Source organism: Oryctolagus cuniculus, chromosome 8, assembly GCF_051225735.1.
Source record: "Oryctolagus cuniculus isolate XC-2025 breed Fujian yellow rabbit chromosome 8, ASM5122573v1, whole genome shotgun sequence".
NCBI lineage: Eukaryota > Metazoa > Chordata > Mammalia > Lagomorpha > Leporidae > Oryctolagus > Oryctolagus cuniculus.
In genome coordinates, this window is record NC_142874.1 from 125,116,860 (window position 1) to 125,132,183 (window position 15,324).

Genomic DNA, 15,324 nt, shown 5'->3' on the forward strand with positions numbered 1-15,324 from the left:
GACCTTTCTCTCTCTGTCTCTCTCTCTCACTGTCCACTCTGCCTGTCAAAAAAAAAAAAAAAAAAAAAAGCAAAGAAGATAAAGGTGAATGGGAAACAAGATTTATTTAAGGCAAAAGCACACACTCAAGGAATAGTTGTGGGCAAGCTGGAGGGACAATGATCTGTCTTTTTGTATGATCTGGAGGCACAGGGGTGGTGTCTGGGGTGGGGCTTACTGAATATTCAAAAAGGGCTGGGTTTGGGGCAGAACTTGAGTGTCACCCAATTTGATACCCTTTTTAAGAAATCTCAGTACTGTCATAGTGTCAGGTACAAAATGGGACTGGGAGTATCAGCTGTGATAATTTTAGAGCAATGACATATGATGACATAGAGGGCATCACAGGGACACAGCCACATTGTATATTTTCAGCTGGCATTTATTCTAAGTTTGTAGCATTGTGGAACTTGTGGTTTCTGCAACACAGGAGGATGGAACAGTCTTGGAGTTTGCATGGAAGAGGATTTGTTGGTGCGTAGAAAGAGTTTGGATGGTGTTGATGGGAGTGTCAAGCAAGCTGGGCCAGGCTCTCACTTGGGTAAGCCTTGTACATACAGGGCAGCCAGAGATGCTGTGATGGTAGGTTGGTAGGGGCTGTCTGCTGGGCCAACTGCCACTGTCACAAGCAGGGCTGCAGCAAGCAGGCAGCAAGGTGGTACGGTCAAAACCCCAGCTCCTCTTGCTAATAAACTTTCTGCCTATATCAGATAGAGGAGGAAGCCATCTACTTCAGTGAAGACTCAGCAGGCACCTTTATCAAGAAGCATAATGTACATTTGTCATGCATCCTATTTCACCACATCCTGAGAATAGATTTTTTCTTTTTTAAAATTTTACTTAAGTAATACAAGTTTCTTGTATTTCATACATATAGATCTTGGAACATAGTGACACTAATCCTCTGCCCTCCTTCCTGTCCATGCTCCAACACTTATTCCTCCTCCCTCTCACATTCCCACTCTTAATTATTTACAAAGATCTATTTTCAAGTACTTGATAATGGAATAGTTATCCTTATACTAATTAAAGAGTTCAACAAATAGTAGGAAGGAAAAAAAAAACAGTGTTCTTCAATGGAAGAGATAAGAACTGTAAACAATCATCAGATCTTAAAAATGTTGATTTTATTCCACTACATTACATTTCAGATGCTCTATTAATTATATCAGATCAGGAAAAATATATGACAACTGTCTTTTTGGGACTACCTTTTTTCATTAAGTATAATGGTTTCCAATTGTGTCCATCTTGTTGCAAAAAACAAGATTTCATTTTCTTTTTACAGCTGAGTAGTATTCCATTGTGTCTAGTCAGTAGTTGATAGACATCTGGGTTGATTGCATATTTTAGCTATTGTGATTTGTGCTTCAATGAACATGGAGATACAGAGAACTCTTTTATATGCTGATTTCTTTTGGTTTGAGTAAATTCCCAGGAGTGGGATGGCTTGATCATATGGTAGGTCTATATTTAGATTTCTGAGGTCTCTCCCTAGTGTTTTCCACAGTGGCTGTACCAGTTTACATGCCCACCAACAGTGCTACCTTTTTTTCCACATCCTCACCGACATTTGTCATTTGTCGATTTCTGTATGAGAGCCATTCTAACAGAAATGAGGTGAAACCTCACCGTGGTTTTGATTTTCATTTCTCTAATGGGTAGTGATCCTGAGCATTTTTTCATGTGTCTATTAGCCATTTGAATTTCCTCTCTTGAAAAATGTCTGTTCAGATCCTTTCCCCACTTCTTAATTGGATTTTTTGCTTTGTTGTTGATTTTATTAAGCTCTTTATAGATTCTGGATGTTAATCCTTTGTCAGTTGTGTATTTCGCAAGTACTTATTCATATTCTTCCAGTTGCCTCTTCACTTTGCTGACTGTTTCTTTTGCAGAGCAGAAGCTTCTCAACCTGGTATAATCTCATTTGTCAATTTTGGCTTTGATAGCCTGGGCTTCTGGGGTCTTTTCCAGGAAATCTTTGCCTATGGCAATGTCTTGCAGAGTTTCCCCGATGTTCTCTGCTAATTTGTTGGTATCAGGTGGTAGATTTAGGTCTTGGATCCATTTTGAGTGGATTTTTGTAAAATATAAGGTATGGGTCTAGTTTCATACTTCTGCAATGTGGAGATCCAGTTTCCCCAGCACCATTTGTTGATGATACTGTCTTGCCTCAGGGATTGATTTTAGCTCCTCTGTCAAAGATAAGTTGGTTGTAGATGCATGGATTGATTTCTGGAGTTTCTAGACTTTTCCATTGATGGGGAAAAGGAGTGGAGATAATCTTTCCCAGTGAAGAGAAATTCATTATTTGGGAAATAGTTTGGCTATAAGAATCTGAAAATATCTATGGTGGCTGATTTTGTTTTCTTAGGTGTAACTCAACCCATCACAGGTCATTTTACCCTTAAAAATTATGGATTTAGAAGTCAACACTGTGGCATAGAATCTTTAGCCCCTTATCACAGTACCAGCATCCCATAAGTTCACCACTTCAAGTCCTGGTTGCTCCACTTCCAATCCAGCTCCACCCTAATGTGCATGGGATAGCATCAGATTATGGCCCAAATCCTTGGGCCCTTTACTCATGTGGGAGACCATAAAGAAGCTTCTACTTCCTGGCTACAGCTTGGCCTCAGCCCTAGTCATTATGGCCATTTGGGTAGTGAACCAGCAAATGGAAGATCTCTCTCTCTCTCTGTCTCCTGTCGCTCCCCCTCTTCATGGAGGAACGACACAGGACCCTGCGCTGTTCTTTCATCTGCTCGGCCTTCCCCGGATTTGCTGCTGGTTCTTCCCGGGTTGGCTACCGTCCCTTCCACCTCCGTGGAAGGGCGGTTCCCCCTGCCACATTCCCCACTTCCTCGGGGGAGCGGCAACCGCCGGCTGGCTCTCTCGGGGGCTGCACAGGTGTTCCTTCAGCTAGATGTTCCCCTTAGATGTTCCTGGTGCATGCCGTCTCTCTCCTCCTTTATAGTCCTCCTCCGCCAATCCCCACTCGGCTGCCCACATGCCGAGTACGCTGCTCTCCTCCAATCAGGAGCAGGATCAGCTCCTGGAGGTCAGCACTCAAGTTGGCAAGAGGCAGCTGCGTAGAAGCTGTTTTCTCCTCTCCCAGCGCCATATTGTGGGAGAGCAGATGCATAGAATAAGTCTTAATTCCAGTAACTTAGTCTAGTCCGGGTTGCTCCCCACAGTCTCCTCTCTGTGTATCTCTACCTTTCAAATAAATATACAAATCTTTTTAAAATGTGGATTTAAGTTGGACTCTAACTCCAGTTATTACATCAATTTAGTACAAATTATCAATATTTTTGACCTGAATAAACCCCACTATTTCTCAAAGATGGTGAATTTTCTCTTTCCCTCAAAAGCAAATTTTTCCATAAAAGTTAAAACACTCAGAATAGTAAGGAAGAAGAAAACAGTCAACAAAGAAGGATAAAGTATTCTGTTATTAAAATGTATCCTCAGATTTGTTTGACAGTATATATTGATATATTTGTGAGCATATACATATTCACATACATACATGTCACAGATACAGTGTCTCCTCCAAAAAGAAAGCAACTTGATTGGAAAGATAGGATTCCAAACAAAATTTATTAAATTATAGAAAACCAAATTTATGGGTATGTTAATGATTCTGAAAGAAATGGGTAGAAACAGAAATGTGGATGGAGATCTCATACAACAATGAATTGTCCAAAGGCCTTAAATTTAAAAAGACATTTAACATTAAAAATATTCATTTATAAATGTATATATAAAATATACATATGTATGATTATATTATACAGAATTTAGCTTGAAAAAATGACACCAGAAAATCAGAACCAATTCTAAATGCAGAAATTATGATGACATTCTTTGTACCAAAAAATTAACAAGGAGATTAAATTAATATTTCTTTTATAAAGAGAATAAGACATGAAAAAGTGAAAAAATATTCCTTGTTCATGGGTTGGAAGAATCAACTACTTCAAAATGCTTGTACTACCAAAAGAAATTTATAGATTCAATGAGATTCCAATCAAAATATCAACAATATTCTTCTAAGATACAGAAAAAAAATGATGCTAAAATTCATATGGAATCACTAGAGATCCCAAACAGCTAAAGCAATCTTAAACAATAAATACAAAGCTAGAAATATCACAATACTAGACTTCAAAATATAATCAAAACAGCCTGGTACTGGCACAAAAACAGAAATGTACACAAAGGGAACAGAAGAGAAACTCCAGAAATTAGTCCACACATCTGCAACCAACTTATCTCTGACAATGAGCAAAAATCAATCCCTGGAGGTAAGACAGTCTCTTTAAGAAATGTTGCTGGGAAAACTAAATCTCTGCATGTAGAAGCATGAAACAAGACCCCTACCTTACACCTTACACAAAAATCCTCTCAAAGTGGATCAGAGACCTAAATCTATGATGTGATACCATCAAATTACTAGAGAACATTGGGGAAATCCTATAAGACATCGGCATAGGGAAAGACTTCTTGGAAAAGACCCCAGAAGTACAGGCAGTCAAAGTCAAAATTAACAAATGAGATTACATCAAACTGAGAAGCCAATGCACTGCAAAAGAAACACTCTGTAAAGTGAAGAGACAACCCACAGAATGGGAAAAATATTTGCAAATTATGAAACTGACAGAAGATTAACTCCCAGAATCTATAAAGAGCTCAGGAAACTAAATAACCACAAAACAAACAACCTAGTCAAGACATGGGCAAAAGAGCTGAACAGACATTTTTCAAGAGAGGAAACTCAAATGGCCAATAGACATATGAGAACATGCTCAGGATTACTAGCCATCAGGGAAATGCAAATTAAAACCACAATGAGTTTTTACCTTACCCCTGTTGGAATGGCACTCATACAGAAAACAACAAACAACAAATGCTGGTGAGGATGTGGGGAGAAGGGCACCTTAATCCATTGTTGATGGGAATGTAAACTAGCACAGCCATTGTAGAAGATAATATAGAGATATCTCATAAATCTGAATATAGACTTATCATGTGATCCTGCAATCCCACTCCTGAGAATTTACTCTAGGGAAATGAAATCAGCATATGAAAGAGTTTTTTTGTCCCCCATGTTCATCTAAGCTCAATTTGCAATAGCTAAGATACAGAAGCAACCCAAATGTCCACCAATTGAGGACTGGATAAATAAATTATGGTATATATACACTGTGGAATACTACACAGTGGTTAAAAAAAATGAAAATCTTTCATTTGCAAGAAAATCAATGCAACTAAAAGCCATTTTACTTAGTAAAATAAGCCGGTCACAAAAACACAAATACCATATGGTCTCTCTGATCTGTGGTAACTAATACAGTGCCTAAAATGTAATCTATAGGAGTGAAACTATCACTTTGAGACATATTGATTTTAAACAGCCCTTGCCTTGACTGTGGAGGAACAATTTTTTTTTTATGTTTGTCTCTTTTGTTTTGTTTTTTCTTCATATTAATCTGTGAACTCTCTACTTAGTTTAGTGTTAATTCTATGAGTATAAAAATTAACTGAAAAATTGATCTCTGTAAAAAATAAATGGGAAATGAAGAGGGAGGAGGAAGAAAAGTGGGAGTATAGTGTCGCTCCCCCTCTTCGTGGAGGAACGACACTAAGCCCTGCCTAGGCTCCATATCCGAGTCACGGCACCATTATGTCGCTCCCCCTCTTCGTGGAGGAACGACACTGAACCCTGCCTAGGCTTCATATCCGAGTCACGGCACCATTAGGTCGCTCCCCCTCTTCGTGGAGGAACGACACAGGACCCTGCGCTGTTCTTTCGTCTGCTCGGCCCTCCCCAGGTTTGCTGCTGGTTTTTCCCGGGTTGGCTACCGTCCCTTCCACCTCCGTGGAAGGGCAGTTCCCCCTGCCACATTCCCCACTTCCGCAGGGGAGCAGCACACCGCCGGCCGGCTCTCTCGGGGGCTGCACAGGTGTTCCCCTTAGATGTTCCTCTTAGATGTTCCTGGTGCATGCCGTCTCTCTCCTCCTTTATAGTCCTCCTCCGCCAATCCCAACTCGGCTGCCCACACGCCGAGTACGCCGCTCTCCAATCAGGAGCAAGTCCTACAGTTTATTGGTTGAACTGGAGGCAGCTGTGCGGAAGCTGTTTACTTCTCTCCCAGCACCATATTGTGGGAGAGCAGATGCATAGAATAAGTCTTAATTCCAGTAACTCAGTCCAGTCCGGATTGCTCCCCACAGATCCCCCTTTCTTTTTATTTTTGGCGTTGATACGCGCCTGTCTTCGGTGTCCCGCGGCACACACTCTGCTCTACTTGCTAGAGTTGCCACAGGCTCTTACAAGTCCTATCAGGCAAACCGAATCCGGGTCCTCTCTTCGCCATGTTGTGAGGAGGTTTTTAGGCGCTGATGCGTGCCTGTGTTCGGTGCCCTGCAGCGCATGCTCTACTCTGCTAGAACTGCCTGCAGGTGCTTACAAAACCTATCAGGCAAACCGAATCCAAGCCTTCTCATTGCCGTATTGTGGGGGAGACTTATTAGTGTTGGTTCGTGCCTATCTTCGGTGACCTGCAGCTCATACTTTGGTCGAGCTGCTTGCTGGTGCTTACCGCCTTAAATCAGGCAGACTGAATCCAAGCCTCCTAACTGTTGTATTGTGGGGAAGCCTTACTGATGTTAATTCGTGCCTGTCTTCGGTGACCTGCGGCGCATAAGCTGCTAGCCGCCGCAGGTGCTCATCGTGCTCATCGCCTCACTTAATCAGGCAGACCGAATCCAAGCTCTCACAGTGCAGTGTTGTAGGGAGGCCTTTCTATTTCTCTATTTCTCTATCTCCGGGCATTCCTATTTCTCCCATTTTACTTCTATCTTCCAGCATTCCTATTTCTCTCATTTTACTTCTAAACTTCCCGCGGCTTCTCTTATCCCCGCGGTTTCCCGGCGGCGCTCGCCCCGAGGCTGCTTCTCGGCACCTTGCCCCGCAGCAGCTTCTCGGCACCTCGCCCCGCCCCCGCGGCAGCTTCACGGCTCTGCGCGGCTTCCTGGCGCCTGGCCCCGCCGGCGGGTTCCCGGCTCTGCGCGGCTTCCCGGCGCCTCGCCCCGCCGGCGGGTTCCCGGCTCTGCGCGCACGCTCCGCGGTCTCCATGCACTTCGCGCCCGCACCACGGCCTCGCGCCAGCCCCGCGTTCCCCATCTATTCACGCCCCGTGCTCTCTCTGCACGCAGCGGCTTCCGCGAATGTTTCCGCCACCACCGGCATTCAGTCCAAGTTCCCCGGACTAACCTGGCGAATTTCAACCTGGCGGCCCACGTCTCTGCCTCTGGTTCCAGATCTTCGCCTCTTGCTCCCCGGGGTGACTTGAAGAATTCCAAGGTGGCTTATGTCTCCGCCTCGGCCTGCACTCGCGGCTTCATCCTCCCTAACATTTTTCTCTACCCGGTATGTTTCCCTAAGTTTTCTTCCAACAATATTCCTCCCTCATTTCTCCTGGCCTCTCCCCACAGTCCGTATCCAAGTCTAAGTTTCTTATAGGTTTCACTTTCACTTTCAACCTGCAGTCCATATCTGAGTCTAAGTTTCTTCTTGCTTTCACTTTAAATCCTAACTTCTTTCCCACAGTCCGTATCCGAGTCTATGCCTAGGCTTTCGATAGCTTCTTCCGGCACCTTTTCTGTCCGGTTTTCCCTAGGCTCTTTGCTAGTCTCTCTCTCCGGTATTTTCCACTTCTTCCCGTTTCTTCCCTCCTAAGTTTCCTATCCGTCCTAGGTTTCCGATCCGAGTCACGGCACCATTATGTCGCTCCCCCTCTTCATGGAGGAACGACACTAAACCCTGCCTAGGCTTCATATCCGAGTCACGGCACCATTATGTCGCTCCCCCTCTTCGTGGAGGAACGACACTAAGCCCTGCCTAGGCTCCATATCCGAGTCACGGCACCATTATGTCGCTCCCCCTCTTCGTGGAGGAACGACACTGAACCCTGCCTAGGCTTCATATCCGAGTCACGGCACCATTAGGTCGCTCCCCCTCTTCGTGGAGGAACGACACAGGACCCTGCGCTGTTCTTTCGTCTGCTCGGCCCTCCCCAGGTTTGCTGCTGGTTTTTCCCGGGTTGGCTACCGTCCCTTCCACCTCCGTGGAAGGGCGGTTCCCCCTGGCCACATTCCCCACTTCCGCAGGGGAGCAGCACACCGCCGGCCGGCTTTCTCGGGGGCTGCACAGGTGTTCCCCTTAGATGTTCCTCTTAGATGTTCCTGGTGCATGCCGTCTCTCTCCTCCTTTATAGTCCTCCTCCGCCAATCCCAACTCGGCTGCCCACACGCCGAGTACGCCGCTCTCCAATCAGGAGCAAGTCCTACAGTTTATTGGTTGAACTGGAGGCAGCTGTGCGGAAGCTGTTTACTTCTCTCCCAGCACCATATTGTGGGAGAGCAGATGCATAGAATAAGTCTTAATTCCAGTAACTCAGTCCAGTCCGGATTGCTCCCCACAGTATAGGTGCAAGGGAGGTAGGGAGGAAGAATAATCATGTTCCCAAATCTGTATATATTAAATGCATGGAGTTGTATTCCTTAAACAAAATAAAATTTAAAAAAGTTAAAAATAAAAAAATAAATTCAAAAATGACCATTTAATATTTAAAAATTTCTTTGAAAAGTTTATTTGATAGATAATGTCCAAACCATATTTTTTTCAAAATAAACTATGGAATCAGCAAATTCATTATATAACCAAACTCAAATTAACTACTAAATAGCCAAACCTGAAAAATGCTAAAAATCTCCTTCAGTTGACCAAAGTTATGATCAGTGGCAAATTATTTGTTACTGAATTAAAAGCATTAAAATGAACTAATTGATCAGCTAAAAAAAGAAAAAAAAAGAAAAAAAAAGACAGATTGTTTACAGAGTCTAATAAAACTAGTTTTAATTTTGACTTCTGTACTTCCACACTATTTGACTTTGAGAAGTGTTTATAACTTCTTCAAGCCCTATTTTCTTTTTCTATAAAAATAAATAATACACCTCAAAATTACTATAAACATAAATTATTATTACTACTCAGCTGTTTTAATCTTTGTTTTGTGTCAGACATTATTCTAAGTGTTTTACTTTCATTCTTAGTACTATGCAATACAATGGAATATAAAATTATTGGCATTTCATAGCTGAGGACATGATGGTAAAAAAATCTATCTAAATTATCCAAAATCACAAATGAAAAATTTTTGTAAACCTGGCCTCAAGTCTGTAGTAGATAATCAGTAATTTATGTAGTCATTTAACCTGACCTACTTTTCATATTACAAAATAAGAAACTTCCAGCAAATCATGTAAGTTATTGTCTAGTTTTCAATCTCCTATTTAAAATTTAAAATAAAACCAGACCATAATGATAAAACATAATAATGGAAAAGCTAAGTCATTAAAGAAATAGAGCAACACACACACAAACACACACACACAAGCATATACAATTATATTTTAGTGAAATATATTTTTATCCTATTTGTAACATATATTTCATTTAGATTGAAAACATTGAAAGGTATATTGTAAATTTATTTTATTACAACTGCAAAGCAGGCAAGAACTATCATAACACAGAGTTGTTTATCTCTCTGTGCCTGAGATAATGATCCAACCAATATCTTCCACTACTATGGTTCTGGCAGTGTTCTCTGGATACCGGAGTCCCTTGGGACCCACAAATAGAGCGGAATACATTTCCTCACCTTCAAGTATCTACATTAGAGGACCCTGAGAATAAAATATTGGCTGGTAGCAAATGACATCCTACTTCTTGATGTGTATGATTAATTGCCTGGGCTATAAAATGGAAGGTTATGTTAATCTTAGAATACAGCCAGGAAATGGAGGAGGTAAGTGCAATTATCTTCCCTTGAAGGTTAAAATGGCCAAACACAGTGTTAATGACTTGCTTGTGACTGATTAGAAAGAACTGATTAAATATAATAGCTTACACACAGTCTCTTTTTGCATGAAACTGAGTGAAAGATGGAGAATAGTTTTCAGAGAGAAAGAGAACTTTTTTTTTTATCATTTGATTTGGGTCAGGGTTGAAATGAAAAAAAAAAAGCATAAACTTAGGGTTAAAATAGTAAATTATGACAGTATGAAAATAATTTTAGTAATATTTAAGGTACATTGGTTAATTTCTACATTCCAGACAGCATACTACATCTTTTTACAGATTAAATTATTGTGGAATGACACAGTGGCAAAGATTCTATGAAGAATCTGCTAAAATGATGAATCCAGGGTAGGCATTTGGAAATTTGCACCCATACCTTTGATCAGAGTGCCTGGTTCAGAATCTTAGCTCCACTTCTAATTCTAAGATTCTTCTAATGTGTACTCTGGGAAGCAGTGATGAAGGCTTGATTGTTTTGCTCCTGAACTTGGAAGGAGCTCTGGGTTCCTAGCTTCAGCATGGCCCATCCATGGCTGTAGTAATATCTGAGAAATGAACAAGTACATGGAAGATCTCTGTTTGTCTCTCTGTCTCTGTGGCTTTCAAATAAAAAAAAAATTAAGGAAAAAATTTAAAATAAAAATTTATTTTTAAAATAAATTTAAAAATGTTTTTAAAATAAAATAAGATAAACATTAATCTTCTCTATTCATTTTCCTTGATATTGTACCTTGGCCGCAATTTCTGTTTATTATTATGCTTCTACCATTTTATAATTCCAGTCATAGACTTTCTATATATTCTTATTACTCATTGAGTTTGAGTCTTTCAGTTCTCTGACATAATATGATCCTCATCTTCCTCTGTTTCTAACATCTCAATGACATTTTTAGTTACTCTCCCTATTCAAGACTGACTAATACCAAAATCTTTCTTTAAAAAAAAAGATTTATTTGTTTATTTAAAAAGCAGAGCTGAAAGACGGAGAGAGATATCAATCTTCTGTTGGCTGGTTCACTCCCCAAATGGCTGCAATGTCCGGGGCTGGGACAAGCCAAAACCAGGAGCCTCTTCTGAGTCTCCCTAGTGGGTGCAGGGATCCTAGGACTTGGACTATCCTCTGTTGCTTTTGCAGGTGCATTAGCAGGGAGCTGGATTGGAAGTGGAGTGGCTAGGACTTAAGCTGACTCCCATATGGGATGTTGGTACTTCCGGCCATGGCATAACCCACTGCACCACAACTCCAGCCCTAGTACAAAAGTCTTTAGTGTTGAGCACACAAAGCCTGTAAGACAAGTGAAGTTTTACTTTTAGGCAATGCACAATGTAATGCAACATCCATGAAGCAGTCAACTCCCATTTAAGTACAGTTAATGTACTTATAGCACTAGTACCCGATACTTTGGAAACACACAGAGATACATACCCAAATCATGGAAGGAAGGCTTCTTAGAGGAAGTGATCTCCTTCACTGTCAATTTTGAGGATAGCAAAGAATTTCAACTTGCTTCTTGGCATTGTGTAAGCTGAAGGATAAATATTCTGAATTATAAGATGATCTTTGCCTTCAGTTGTTTGTGAAGGAACTGGACTGTAAGTTCCTAAGCAATTTCAGTCAGTCACGGAACGTCTACCTATATATAGTGAAGATATCTGTTATGGGCAAATTACCTGATCCTTTAAATAATATGCCTTTCCTGGCCAGTAGGATGAGAAATATTTTTTGTGATGTTATTGAGTGTATACCACAGAGCAACCTGGAATTAGAAATCTTACACTTTTCCTAATTAAGTCTTGTAATGGCAATGTTGATCAGGCATCATACCCTGCATTTGTCAGATGAGCAAATCATACATAAAATGTAGAACCATCTTTTGTACTTAGAATCCCAAAGCATCAAAGCCTCACACCACTTCATAGTTCTGTAAGTAATTATGGAATTACTCAGCAGGACCTCCCAAGGCCACTTAATTTGCAAAATGCCAAGTATTCTTTGTCTTTATTTCCAGCTTGAGTTTACAGGACCATTCTTTTTCCTCTTTCCTTCATTTATGTAGTATAGAGTCTTCATTTTCTAAAAAATTTTTTTTAAAACTTTATTTATTTGAATGTCAGAATTATGGGGCAGGAGAGAGAGAGAGAGAGAGAGAGAGAGAGAGAGAAAGATCTTCCATCTGCTATCTGCTGTTTCACTTCTTAAGTGGCCATGGATGGGCAAGGCAAGCCAGGAGCTTCATCTGGGTCTCCCATACGGGTAGCAGGAGCTCAAGCACTTGGGCCATCTTCTGCTGCTTTGCTCAGGCCATTAGCAGGGAGCTGGATCATAAATGGAGCAGCCAGGACACAAACCAGTGCCCATATGGAAAGCTGGTGTCTCAAATGGTGGCTTTACCAGCTGCATCACAGCACCAGCCCAGTACATAGGCTTCTGAATACCTTATGCAAAAAGCAATTTTCAAGGACAGATATAATGGAGGTAACCAAAATGAATCAGACATGTATCCTGTGGGGTAGGATTTGTGTAGCATTTCATAATGAGAGGTGCCTGGATTCCTCCTGGATCCACTCCTTATGCAGCTTCTTACCAGTGCAAACTGCGAGAGACAATAGACGATGGCTCACGTTCTTGTACTAATGTACTCCCACATTAGAGACCTATTTTGAATGATGGGCTCTTGGCTTCAGTCTGGCCTAGCCATGGCTGATGTAGGCATTTCAGGAGTGAATCAGCAGAAAGAGGATTCACTTCTCTCTCTCTCTCTCTCTCTCCCCCTTTCAAATCAAATGAAAATAAATAATTTTTTTAAAAATAAATATGTCCTTTGTTTATATAACTTAAAACCTAGAAGGAAGACAAATCATATAATTTCAGAACTGGGAAACAAGATGTATATGAATAATGGTCATCATGAATCATAAAATGCAAGACTAAAAACCCATAGTTACAGCATGGAGCAATCCTTGGCTTTTTTCTTTACTGTGAAATGGTCATATCAATAGTACTTACCCTAAAAGTTTGTGTGATTAAATAAAATCAGTTATTCTAATATTCAGTCACTTTGCCACCTATGCAGTTGTTGAAGAGATCAATTACATCACAGCAATTACATGAGACCACATGGATGGGAGACTAATGAAAATTAATATTTAAATGTTAGTTATTTCTCACTATTATAGCTTTAATATGCATCCAAAGCATAGTCTGACAAGTCTGGAATCTCCAAGTAATTCAATGTGTTTAATTCACAAGTGTGTAATTGTATATGTGTTTAAAAGTTCAATTACTACAACTATATAAAGTTTATTTTTCATTAATATTGTCAGATTCTTATCAAACTTCAAGATACTAATTTTGAAACTTATTTTAAACTATGTTTCTTGGATGTGGCAGAAAATGTAAAATGAAGATAAAGAGATTAGATTTAAAGTTTGCTTTACTCTTACAGCTTTAATGTATTCCTGGCTCTGACCCTGTGCTAATTGTTGAACACACACTTGAAAGTGTCCCTAGAACACCAGCTAACCTGGGCTTTCATTAGAGGAAACAGAGCATCCTGCTGATGCTTGCAGATATGCATTAATGAAAGTATCTGTCAGCATGGAATGACAGTCATATTTATTCACAGATAGGAGAATTGTCTCCAACACCAGTTTATAGGAGAGAAGTGAAGAAAAGTGAAAAATACTCAAAAGATGTATAATTTGCCTGTCTAATGCAAGGATAATCCTAGCTTCATATCTGTCCCATGTCTTCATGATGCTCCGTGTTGTCTTACACAAATAAAATCTGATAATATGAACTCAGAATGTTTATAAGACACAGTATGTGGGAAAAGAACATAGATTTACTGCTAGGTATGACAAATGACAAGAGTAATAATATGCATCATTGGGAGGATATGAGAGAGAGAAACTTTCAGAGATTCTGTGAAAACATAGAATATAGCATTTGTATTACTTTTATATTTTTATCATTTGATTTTCATAAATGTGAAACATGAGTGTTTATAAAAGTGAAGCAGAGTTTCCTTTTTGGTGCTCAGTTAGTTGTCACCTATCAGGGAGAACATATGACATTTGTCCCTTTGGGACTGGCTTAATTCACTGAGCATGATGTTTTCCAAATTCCTCCATCTTGTTGCAAATGACCGGGTTTCATTGTTTTTGCTGCTGTATAGTATTCTATAGTGTACACTTTGACTACGACCTTGTCTAAATATGATCAGAGTCGGTGAACTTGAAAGGCTTCCATAGCCTTGGCAACTCATGACAAGAGCCTAGGGTGATTACTGAGGCCATAAACAAGAGTGTCAATTTGTTAAGTCAACAACAGGAGTCACTGTGCACTTCCTCCTCATGTAGGATCTCTGTCCTTAATGTGCTGTACATTGTGATTTAATGCTATAACTAGTACTCAAACAGTATTGTTCACTTTGTGTTTCTATGTGGGTGCAAGCTGTTGAAATCTTTACTTAATATATGCTGAACTGATCTTCTGTATATAAAGAGAATTGAAAATGAATCTTGATGTGAATGGAAGGGGGGAGGGAGAGGGAAAGGGGAGGGTTGCAGGTGGGAGGGAAGTTATGGGGGGAGCCATTGTAATCCATAAGCTGTACTTTGGAAATTTATATTCATTAAATAAAAGTTAAAAAAAAAAGAATGAAACAAGCTGAAGCTATCACTTTGTACATTTCCCATTTTATTTTTCAACAAGTAAACTATGGGTAGTACTGCTAATTTGTGGAACAGCTGACCTAATGCCTCTCTTCAGAAAAGAGAAAATTGGGAAATGCTGAAGTCAGAAGAGCCTCACAAAAACAGCATCCTTATCATTAAAATATTTTAGCTTTTTCATATATAAAATAAGCTAACAAAATTCATACTATGTCAGTTATCTGTTGAGTATTAAATATTTTCTTTTCTAAAATTTTATTTATTTGAAAGGCTGAATTACAGAGAGAGAGAGAGAGAGAGAGAGAAAGAATCTTTCATCTGTTGGTTCACTCTCCAAATGGTTGCAATGGCCAGTGCTGGGCCAGGCTGAAGCCAGGAGCCAGGAACTTCATCCATGTCTATCACATGAGTGTTAGGGCCCCAGGACTTGGGCCATCTTTTGCTACCTTCCCAGATGTGTTAGCAGGGAGCTGGATCAGAAATGGAGCAGCCATGACTCACACTGGTGCCCATATGGGATGGTGGTGCTGCAGGCGGTGGGTTAACGTGCTACACCACAATGCTGACCCCTAAAATATCACTTTGTGGAGAATAATACATCACAAGTTTACTATTCACTTTCTCATGGATAAAGCATATACAATGTTTAGGCACAATATTTGCTTAGTTACATT